The 12,376-nt window shown below is 41.8% G+C and overlaps 1 protein-coding gene across 18 annotated transcripts in view; it reads right to left on the reverse strand.

Moving 5' to 3' along the window:
• The window catches only part of ESRRG (estrogen related receptor gamma), a 406,664-nt gene that overhangs the window by 339,586 nt on the left and 54,702 nt on the right, over nucleotides 1-12,376 (reverse strand). The window lies entirely within an intron of this gene.

Here is a 12,376-nt window from a genome sequence, read left to right on the forward strand (position 1 = left end):
AATTTAAGCCTTTTGCCCAAACAGTTCTCCCTCTGCTTACTGTGCAACAGTTATGAAACATAAGCCAGAACTGTTTCTATGTTCATAGCGTACAGGAAAATGTTTCACGATCTAGGTAAAATTTTTCATCTGAGAGGCCTGCCAGGATGATCATTTTGATAGCCTCGAAGCAGAAGAACCACTTAGGTCTGCAAAGGCCAGTGTGGGAGATGCAGTGGCATGGCTGATTTAAAGCAGAGGCTGTTTTGTACGTCCCCACCCCAGCAGTGGCCCCTCCACCACAGGTTTTCTGGTGGTAGGACGGAAAAAACAAAGACCTTACTGTCTTTGGCTGTGGGGCTGAATGTCACCAGATGAGAAATAAACCGCATATCAATTAAAAAAAATAAAAGAAAAAAAATAAAAGAACTGCTTAAACTGCTTCTACAGCAGGGATAAAAATATCATCAAATTGCTATTTCTCATCACAAGAGTAAGCAAGAGGCAACTGTTGATCTTCAGTGTTTCCTGACAGGTTCTGAAAAGTAAAAAAACCTGCCAGGTGATCTTTCACTGTGAAGGCAGGTGGCAGTGGGGAGGCAACTCAGGATCCACATCTCAAGGTCTACCGTGGTTAAATCATATTCCGGTTTGTCTCCTTTTTTAGAAGGAGAGAGACAGTAACAGAGGTCACTGAGAAAGAAAACGTTCATGGCACATCACTTGACACACAGTATCACACCGACAGAATTTATGACTTGCCAAACCTGTACAACATTGTCTGTGGCAGATTTCGAAGAAATAAACCCAGATATTGTGATGCTTACTTAACTACAAAATTCCTCCCTCTCCCTGAGATAGGGAAGAAAGTAGATGTTCACCTTTACTGATGGTCTACAGTAATTATTTTTTATGGCAATTCTCCTCCATTAGTTAGAGGATCATAATGGAATAAATAGAAAAATGAGCTCAAGCCTGAGTATTCTACATTGTAATCTAAATTAAACTAGTATTACAAATTTGTTTACATATCTCAGTTGAGCTAGGCAGTTTCAAAAGTTACTTGCTGAACATAAACATGTCTCCTGATGCTACATTACCCACTATATGCAGTAAAATATATTCTAATGTAATACAATAAAACTGAAAAACCAATAAATGTTCCTATTTATTGAGAAATTGGACAAAAAATAGCTTATTGTCAGTTTTTAAAGACCGAAAATCAATAGATGATGAAAGGTTGTATTTTTTGTTACCATTAGACTGTTGACTCTAGCAATAAGTGGGATATGGATTACAACTGGGGGAGTAAAGAACTTGTGAGATATACAATTTGGAGCTTCTTGGGTTTTTTAGAAACTTAATTCCCAGTATTTGTGCAGCAGCGGCCATCTTGGCAGCACTGCTAATGAGCCCCAAGAGCACAGCTCCTCCATCTTGTTGACAAAGCCAGCCTTAAGTATCTTCCTGTCTTTCAGAGCATTTCTAAATTACAGCGGCTCTTAATCAGACTTGTAACTGCTAAGCATCAAGAGTAAAGGAGATCCAGCTTTCACATATATTCACATCCTGCCAATCGATAAAAAACAATAATCCTGAAACAACATAACGAAGCACCAGCGAGTGCAGTCCCACCTCTCCCATGGCCGGACTGGGCCCACCCAGCTGAGCCACAGGGTGGGCTCCCCAGGCCCAGCCCCAGCGCCCCACACAGTCACAACGAGCACAGCCCAACGCCAGGTGGAAATCAGGTTAAACTGGATGTTCGGTTTGCGAAGCCCTTCAGCTCCCGTGCATTTCCAAGCCTGCTGTCCTTCCTCACGCGTCTGAGGTTTTCAGCATCTGGGCCCTGACTGCAAAGGTCCCACTCGAGTCTGCTATCTGCCTGTGGCCAAGTCCTGCCCTGAAGATACGGGAGGAGAGGGGTCTGGAAAATACAGATTGTAAGCACCTGTCTTCCCAGTAGAATTTATGCATGGGAGTCCGTTTAAAACCTGAATTTCTATATTCATTAAACAAAAAGCGCACAACCGTGCAGAGGCTGGGAAGGCATTCTTGTCTCACAGTGCAAACACATTAAAATGGAATACTAAAAAAATATGCAGTGATAAAAAACACTGAGCTAAACATAAACACTGCATCCAGAGTCCTTAAATAGTGATCTATGCCAATGCTTTTTCCAAGTGAACCAGTAGGTATGACCATTACATATAAACCCAAATATAGATGTTCTACCCTGACTATATTTCTAAACTCTGGAACAGAGTTTGAAAGGATGCCAATTATAAGAGGGAGTTAGGGCTGCTTTTAGGATTTATATTCTCTTTGTACATTTCATAATCATACAGCAGCGCAAGTCTTGCTAGATGGGAGGGTAACGCAGTAAAAGCCTCTCAGAGATGCAAAAAACTGCCTTCAGATACGCAAATGTACTTCAAGTGGCCAGTGACCGCTGGGCCTGGAAGTCACAGGGAACTAGTAATGCCAGCTGACCTGCTCATGCAGTACCTGATTTTACAAGAGCACAGAGGCATGCAGTTATAAGTCTACAGGAAAAAAATACTTGCCAAGACCTTGAATGAGCTGAGGCTGTCCTGAAATGGCCATGCTACTGCTGGCCCTAGTCCCACACCTCCATAACAGAAAACTTTTGCTTGAAACTGAGGACAGCACAGATATCACTGATTTTCTTATCATGGTTCCCTTCCGTTTTCCCAGGTAGAAAGCTAGCTATTTCTGAAAAGGGGGCTGTAACCACATATGCATAATTACGTACCAAAAAAAGATTCGTGTTGTTCCTGTAAGCTTTTGCTTAAGTATACCATGGAAAATAACTTTGATGAAATAATTTGCCTAGAGCGCTGCTTGTCTGGAAGATTTCTATAATTTAACTGCAGTTCTGTAAATAATTTGGTGATAGACAGGCCATCAGCATAATTTGGTGCTAGGCCCATGCAACATTAAGGAAATGGCCAGCAGGCCAAAAATTAAATCTCAGCTGGGCCCTAGTATGTACAATGAACATTAAAAACCAGTCCATATCGATTCTTTTCTGGACTATGCTTACTCAAATAAAGATGTTGAATTTTCCCTTGGGAATTAACACAAAGAAATGTCATACTTCCTCTCAGTGAGGAAAAGATCACCCACATATGGTTAATCCTGCAGATCTCCATAAATATGTACAGTATTTTTGCACGATAATATACCAAACTACTGCCACAGCACAATTATATGGCATAGCATTTTGTACTGCTGCTGAACTAGTGGTTACTAGTCACTGCCAGTAACTCACCAAAGCCTCTCAGTTCTCCCGTGTTGTTAGCCTGTAAAATAGCAAAAATTATTACCCTGATTTTAGTCAAGCCTTAACTGAGACCGCAAGATAAGAGGTACAGAATAGTATGCAATGGTACATTGCACCTTTAATCATCTACCTACCTGAGATACTCAAGCAAGTAGTTAGACATCTAAATGTTCCAACTACAGACTTCAAATCCATGAGTTTTGTGGTACATGACTGTGCCCACATGATTTGAAAACTGGCATTCACATCCCCCCTCAATCTCAGCATCGCTTCAGCCCCAGGCAGATCAGAAACTCAAAGTCAATAGCAGAGCCAAGACCACACCTAAGATCTGGTATTTCAGCTGAAACAACGGGAGAAGCAATGACTGCAGGATGCTTCCCATTCATGTTCTATGTCTGGATGAACATTTTTCTATTAGAAATGTCCACAATCAGCACTGCCTTCCTGCATCACTAGATTGTAAATTAAGGTATGTTCTTGAAGCCTTTCTATGATCTTTACCAAATGAGAAGGAAATGGCAGGGAAAGTAATATACAAAATAAGGCAATAAAGCCATCCCTCTCAGCTTCAGTGAAAAACAGCCTTAAGCAGCAGACACACTTATACTTCTTTTTCAACTGAAAAACAGAGAAGGAGGTGAAGTACATGGGTTAAAAGCCAGCAAAAAGTAGTATAAAAAAAGCCCACCAGGTATTGTTGCAAGAACCTCTAGATAAGCATCTTAAATCAGGGTAAATTACACACCTCATGCTGGTGACTCGGTCATGGGAAATTATGAAGCTACGTGATGTCTCATTTGTTGTGCTGAAAACAAATGTAAATAAATTACTGAGAGAATCTCATTTACATTTAGAAATTCATCCCGATGCATGACATGACTGCTGATGGTTTTTTAAATGACACTTTGAGAAGAAGTGCCACTATTAAAAACAGATCATAGCCACCTTAGCAAGGGTCTGTGCATGTGTGCGTGCATGTGTGTGTGTGTGCATGCGCTTGAGTGTGTAACGGCAGATGTTCTAGAGAGATCTTTCAGATCATTGGGGAAAAGGCTTTCTTTTACCGTTTCAGAACCAAAATGGTGGTGTCAGAAGACAAAACCATCAATCTGTATTCTTCTGTGTATTTTTCCCCCTCCGGAGTGGGAAACAGAAAGACAACGTTATGGATTGGCTGCTGCCAGCACAACAGAAAGTGCAAATACTGAAATTGTAGGAACAGAAAATAGTGTGGCACGTCTCTCCATCATCAAGTGTAATAAAACTTCCCCTTAAATACACACACAAAAAGCCTTTCGCTAAGCTTTTATCTCCCCCCTCCAAGTCTCACATTTTAAGCTGTCACCGAAACAATTGAGAAGGATATCCAGGAAGCCATAAGATGGAGAGCAAGTTGAACCGTGGTTAGCTAAGCAGCATACATTCAGGCAAATATCCAAATGCTTTAGGAGCTGTCATTCTCCATCCCGCGTGGGAAGGCTGTGCAGAGACGGACTTGTTCATATCATGATTGCTCTTATTATTACAGCAGTGAAAACACTGCATACTAATGGATGTGTTTTCAGAAAGAAGGCTGTTAGATGGCTTTTTAGACTCTGTGCCTGGCTGTCTGGGCTTCAGTATCCGTTATCCCCTACCTCTTTCTTTGCTTCCCAAAGTTTGTAACATGAGGGTGAAATAAAACATATTTCCAAATGGGGACACAACAGTGTTCTACAACCCCACATACGGCAGCATATTTACATAAGCCTGCATAGGTCAGAGAGTTTATTTGTTAAGGGACAAATAAGCAGGCCATGAAATAATTATTTTTCATTGTGCCCTGCCAAACCTATCCAGCCAAAGGCTAAATTGAGCTGCTATTGTGATTATTTGAACTGTGGAGCCAAAAGTCTTCACTGAAAGCATCCCAGCTGTCCTAAATTTTATTCTGATGGCTAGTTTTCACACTAGCTCGAAACTTGCCAAAAATGCTCCACAAAACAGGCAGGCGGAAGGCTTCCTTTATCCAGACCTACATCAATTACTGATTTAGAGCTGTTCTGAGAACTTGATTATTAACAAATCACTTCCCAAAATTGTTATGACAAGATTCACATATGCAAATGGCAAGCTGCTCATATGTACACAGCTAGCAAAAGAAATTACTACAAAGGTTCCCAGATTTATTTATGGTTATTTCCTATTGTGCTTTACTGCAAATTAGCCACTAAAATATTAAAAGAAAGGGGAGAGATCCTGCTGCAGCACCACAGCTTTGACATACGGCGACATGGGAACACCCAAGCTGTAACAGCTCAACACGCTTCTGCCTTCCCCACCCCTCTGCAAAGAAGGATCTACCCGTGCCTTCTGGCATCAGAAGAAGCAAAAGCACCACGGTAGCTCCCAAGCTGCAAATTTGGTCAGCACACCAAGGAGCAGGTAGGATTACCCCAAGAACAGCTCGAATCACAGGCTTGGGAGGATATTTCGTACTTTAAACAGGGTTCACAGTGGAGGAGGGGGGGACAACAAATATATTTTTTTAAAACTTCATGCTTCAAAGCTTAAATTAATCCCTAATAATGAAAGATTAGGATGAGAACATGTAGAGAGAAGATTATCCCATGTCTGCCCATCGTGAGGCTCTTATAACTTTCCTTGAGGCGCCTGGGGTTGGTCATTGCTAGAGACAGAACAGGAGGCTAGAAGGATTTGCTGACAATAGCAAGTTTGCTGACGACACCAAGCTGTATGGTGCAGTTGACACACTGGAGGGAAGGGATGCCATCCAGGGGAACCCTGACGGGCTTGAAAGATGGGCCTGTGTGAACCTCATGAAGTTCAACAAGGCCAAGCGCAAGGTCCTGCACCTGGGTCAGGCCAATCCCAAGCATAAACACAGACTGTGCAGAGAATGGATTGAGAGCAGCCCTGAGGAGTAGGATTTGGGGGTGCTGGTGGACGAGAAGCTCAACATGACCCAGCAATGTCTGCTTGCAGCCCAGAAAGCCAACTGAATCCTGGGCTGCATCAAAATAAGCGCAGCCCGCAGGTCAAGGGAGGTGATTCTCCCCATCTGCCCAGCTCTCATGAATCCCCACCTGGAGTGCTGCGTTCAGCTCTGGGGCTCCCAGCATAAGAAGGACATGGACCTGTTGGAGTGAGTCCAGAGGAGGGGCAGGAAGATGCTCAGAGGGCTGAAGCACCTCTCCTGTGAAGACAGGCTGAGAGAGTTGGGGTTGTTCAGCCTGGAGAAGAGAAGGCTCTGAGGAGACCTTACAGCGGCCTGCCAGTACCTAAAGGAGGTACGAGAAAGCTGGAGAGGGACTTTTTACAAGGGCATGTCGTGATAGGACAAGAGGGAATGGCTTGAAGCTGAAAGAGGGTAGGTTTAGATTAGATCTAAGGAAGAAATTCTTTGTGATGAGGGTGGTGAGGCACTGGCACAGGCTGCCCAGAGCAGCTGTGGGTGCCCCATCCCTGGCAGTGCTCAAGGCCAGGCTGGATGGGGCTCTGAGCAACCTGGTCTAGTGGAAGGTGTCCCTGCCCATGGCAGCAGGGTTGAACTAGATGGTCTCTAAGATCCCTTCCAACCCAAACTGTTCTGTGATTCTATGAAGGATCTCAGAAGCAACGATTTTGTACTTTGTACATTTCTGTTTAAATAACTAAGACACAAATGAAAGACAATGAGGTTAATTGTTTTGAAGAAATGAAATGCCCATCCTTTGGTATCAGGCTTTATGTACCACAACCCCAAGGAGACAAGCGCACCTCTCTGCAGCTGCCCTCCTTCTCCTCCACACCTCCTACTATTTTTCATCCTGTTTGTAATTTCACTGTAATATCCTCAGGGCAGCAACCACTCCACATTTACACATGAATTAGAACAACACCTCGCACAACGGCATACCAGTCCTGATTGGACCTGGACTGCTCCTGGGAATGCTACTATAAAAAGATCTCATAAATGTATAGAGCACAGCAAAGTAACACACACACACATACCTTTTATCACAGTTAACATCACCGGAGCGTTAACTCTTTGTTTTCCCAATGCAGATGGTTTGACTTATTCCTAAACTCCAGGATGGCTGCAGGATGTGTAGCTAAGATCCAGCACACCTTCACCAGCATGCTCTGTGAAGTTAGGCGTTTCCTGTGGATGTCTGTATTTACTGTTTAATCAAATGACAGAAATGTTAGGGAGTCTCAATATAGATGTTGAGGTATAAGGTTGAACCTTGCTTAGGATTTCTATGGAAGCTGATCCAATGACAAGCTGGGGACATTCAGGATGAGGAACCAAAGGAAGCCACATCAGTGTCAGCCCCATCATCCCTGTGCACCTGTTACAGACCTACTGGGTCTTAACCTGATTAGCCCGAATTCCCTTCTAATTTTCTTCCTTCCTTGGAAGAGGCTTTTGACCTTTGAGCTAATATTTTAATATATTCTGGAATTTGAAATTTTGCATGTAATAAACTAGCTATTTTCTGGTACTTCAGATACAAACAGCTGCCATACAAATTTTTAACTTACTCTGGTATTCAGCCATTTTATTTTTAACTGAAAATATAATAAATAGAAAGATTTGAAAATCTTTATCAACGTATTTCTGTTTTTCCTAACAATTCTGACATACCAATTATTTTGCAAACTTTTTTTTTCTGAAGGACTATGAATGGCCAATGTGGTTCACAAAGAGCAAAAGGAAAAGGAAGGGAGCAGGTGTAGGTAAGGTAGCAGCAGATAGATAAATTACTTGAGTAGATGCATAAATTCAGTCACCCGAGCCCCCTTTAAGGTCAGTTTCCATGTTGGAGTCACTGATTCCAATATTTAATATTTAGAAAATATGGAAGAAATAGCAAAAATGTAAAAGATATTAAAAAAATCTTAATTGGAACAGAATGGCCACTTTGCCAGGCCTGTGTTCTGTGTCTGTAGGGCACCAGAAGTCCACCTTAAAAATCAACCACACAGACTACATCTGTTAGCAATCACATTAATTAGCTCTCAAAATAAAATAAAAAATGTACAAATGACTTTTTGTCAACTACCAGCTGATGGACCTCTTATTTATTAGACTAAAAACTCCACACAATCAAATTCTGTGGAAAAACCAAGATCATAATTTCTTTTTCTCTGGGTCCTGATGGGTTGGTAGCATTACAGGGCCTTCACGTGCTTTTCCACATAACCTTACACTCAATGCAAGTTTTGTCTGTGCCATAAATATGGAGAGTTTCTGTCTCACAGAAATGTGCTGGACATCCCTCCTTGTGGAACTTTCGCAGCCTGAGCACGTCAATTCTCTATGAACTTCCCGCAACTCATGACTTAACTCATGTTTCTTTTGCCCAGTGGACCCACGGTTCCAACCAAAGCAAACTCTACCCAGTGTCGTGCTTCCACTCAGAGGAACGATCATTCAGGAATGATCTTTTTACTTCTACAAAGACAGTAAGAGACCGTGGCCTACATGGAATAGGCTATTGACAACCCTACACTTACGCAGTCATAGTCAGATATGTGACAAAGTCCAATGAAATCCTATGAGGGAAAAATACAAATGACAGAGCTTAAAGAATACCGTTAGCTCCTAATTCAACAGCCCACAAATCTGTTCAGAACTTACAGAATTTATCACCAGAACAGGAACCTCACAACCTTCCACAGAGTCTCTTTTTAACAGACTTGTTGTCCACTGAACCAACAACTCTGTTGCTCACAGACAAGATATTTCACCAACTTAAGTACTATTAAAAGATGATTATGCACTGAGATTTCCTGAAATTGTATAACATTTGCATGGTATAACACATACTCTTACTTGTTCACTGCAGTCTGATTCAAAGTGCTATAAATATGTTTGCCCTTTCTGCTAAGCCCGCCTAAGGGATTAGCAACCCCCCAAAAGTTCAGTTGAATATTAACTGCATTAACTTTGCAGACTGTAACATACTGTTACACTCAAACAGCCTACGGTGCAGTATGGATGACTTGCTTAATAAAAAATGTTTTCATGCAAAGCCCTATTGCTAGAGAAAAAGAATTTGCTCTGTCAAAGGGGGTGACCTCTTCCATTTAACTTCATAAAGCAAACAAGTAAAAGGGAGATCTTTACAGGGATGTCCAGAGAAATGCTTATCATTTTGTCTATCAAACCAGATGGACTTCCCTCTGCAACACAGCACCAGTCCCACTCTATGTTAGAAATTAAGTCAGTTCACCATGAAAAAAACCCGTGAAATACAGTAGCAAAGTGCCATCCACTGTAGTAGTGCGAAGTTAAAAACTAGAAAAGAAGTATGACTGTTTGCTTACTTATTTTGTTAAGTAGTACTTTGTGTGCCAGCTCCCATAAAGAAAAAAAACGTGTGCCAAATGACTTTCCAGCAGAAAGTTACACAGCACTGAAGACAAATAAAAGCAAACGGAAATATTTAAAAGCTGGTAGAGGGAGAGTTGACAGGAGTGTAAAAGGGAGCTGACTTGATAGCTAATGCCAAAAGTTAAGGAAGAGCAGGTTCTTAAACTTCCTAAGTGAAAAGCTCCCAGGCAGAAGGTAACTGGCAGTATCTGATCAAAAGATGAAGGAAAGGAAGAAGAAAGAGGAAAATGAGAAGAGCTGGAACACATTTCTGAACGTTACAGGGTATAAAGTGGGACCAGTAGAGTTGCTTGAAGTATCCAAAAGATTGTTAAAATACTCTCAAAGATTAAAAAATACTCCTTCATTACAATCACAGTAATACCAAAATGTAGAACTTTTCTATTATCTGCTGAAAACAAAAATTGCATACACATTTTCTTTGCTTTTATAAAAATAAGTAGATGAAACAAACCTGCTCTATGTTGTTGTGGGAACACACAACAACTCTCAAAAAGCCCTTGATACCAAGCGCCACAATGAAACCTTTCTCATGCAGTCTTCAAGGATCACATCTGTATCTATTTGTAAAAACACACTTTCCCATACAAAGAGTCTTGAGTGTAATCAGAAATTAAATCAAAACTTTAAGATTTAGAAACCATCTTTCTCCATAATGTGATATGCTTACTTGCTTATGCCATTCACCATCACCATTATGTTGTCTAGAAATGAAGACCAACAATAGATGCTGGTAATTACACAAGAACTTAAACTGCAGAGAGCCTCAGCCCACAGCATTAAACTGGAATTAAAGCTCTACAGGAAAACTGAAACATTTCACTCCCTGCAATCACCTCCCTCCCTTGCACACACACACACACACTGGACACCTGCTACCCACCAGCCAGATGGGACGGAATTCTCCTGAATCAGATCTTGGATTTTTAAGCTCAGCTTGAGTTCAACTGGATTTCAAGACATCAAAATATATTACCGTTTCACATTTTAAAAATTACAGCAATGTTCGGGGACCCCTAGTTTCAGCATTGTTTGCACAATTAGATATGTATTAAAGTGGGATTATTGCCCCAAATGTACTAATACAAATAAATAAAATGCAGCTTGACAACATTTAATTTAATTACATATGCTCACTTAATACATGAAAAACAAGCTGATTTTATATCAGCACATTAAGTGAGATTGGGAATTTAGCTAATCCGTAGTGGCCAGCAGTGTTTTTTCAAAAGTCCATAAAGGCAATTTAGCAGTCCAAACTCACTTAAACATTGTAGGAACTGGCCCTTAATGGACAGGTATCATAAAATATTAACACATGTAAGAAAAAACTGGGAAGCATTACATTCCTAGAGAATTTGCTAAGCTTGCATAATGTAACATTTACCATCAATAAAGTTTCTTCAGTTAAGAGACCTCTAGCCTGTTCTTCAGGAGGAGGTCTCTTTCTCTTTCTACCCCAGCAGCCCACCTCCACTGAGCCCCCGTTCCCTGCACTTTGGTGGGCTGCTCGCAGCTAGCAAAGTCGCATTTTTAATTGGGACTGGTCTTTCTCCACCTTCTCGGTCGGTCCTGAAACCAGTTTGAGCCTTGCAGGGGGGTTAACAAGCCATCGGCCAGCAGCAAGATGTTCTCTGCAGGAACCACCAGCATCTGGAAGCTGGTGCCAGTGGTGTTTCGCCAGAGCCGTGCCTGGCAAGTGCCAAGGCACAGAAATGCGATTCTTGCTTGCTTGGCCAGCCTTGGACTGACCTTTTGTCATAACGGGGAACAGGAGTTTTGCTAGTGAACACAGAGTTCTGGTCTACACGTTTTATAAATTGATTATTTTATTGATGTAAAGTGCCCAGGTGCCCTCGTGACAGTCACTAATATAGATTTTGAAAATAAAATTAATTAAGGGCCAGTCTGGACCACCTTTACTGTCACCATGTAGTACCCTTTTCTACAAGTAACAATGCTATCAACCAGCGAGCACAAGTATAGTGTTTGTAGAGTATTTCATTACATCTCAAAACACTCAACTATGGAGGTCAAGATCACCGTCACCTACCTACGCGCACACACGCACACACACACACACACACACAACTCACTCTTGTCTCCTACCTTCCGAAAGGGGAACCGAAGCACAGAAAACTTAACCGACAAAAGTCCGTGCCGAAGCACCAGCTCTGCTGCACCGGGCTCTGTCCCTCCAGACCACGGCAAGAGCATGGCACGGTGCGAGCCCGAGCAGGAGCAGAGCAGCCTGGCACGCAGGCTAATCTGAATTACACTCATCCAGCCCTTGAAATGGTTCCTCATTAGCTGCGGGTTAATGGAGTCCCAATGAGTAGTGTTATTTTCATCCCCTGCCTACTGAACATGAAATTCATTTGCAAATATCCTGTAAAATACTGCAAAGCAAGCCAAAGAGATATGACAACATAAGAGGCATACTATTTATGGAATGCACTTACCGTCATTTAGAAAAGGAAGCTGACATGAGCAACAGCCTAAATTTAGCAACACATTTAGTTTTTATTCACTAGTCACAATGACAACATTTCAGAAGGCTACCGCACACCTTGTGCGCCGAAAGGTTCCACTGAAATCAAGACAGACTTTGATCTGAAAGGAATTTAGGATGAGCTCCTTAATGAATACAACACTGAGTTAAATTAAGGCAATCACCATCTTGACTTTCTATTCCAAGTAGATAT

Source organism: Falco peregrinus, chromosome 11 (assembly GCF_023634155.1).
Source record: "Falco peregrinus isolate bFalPer1 chromosome 11, bFalPer1.pri, whole genome shotgun sequence".
Taxonomy (NCBI): Eukaryota; Metazoa; Chordata; class Aves; order Falconiformes; family Falconidae; genus Falco; species Falco peregrinus.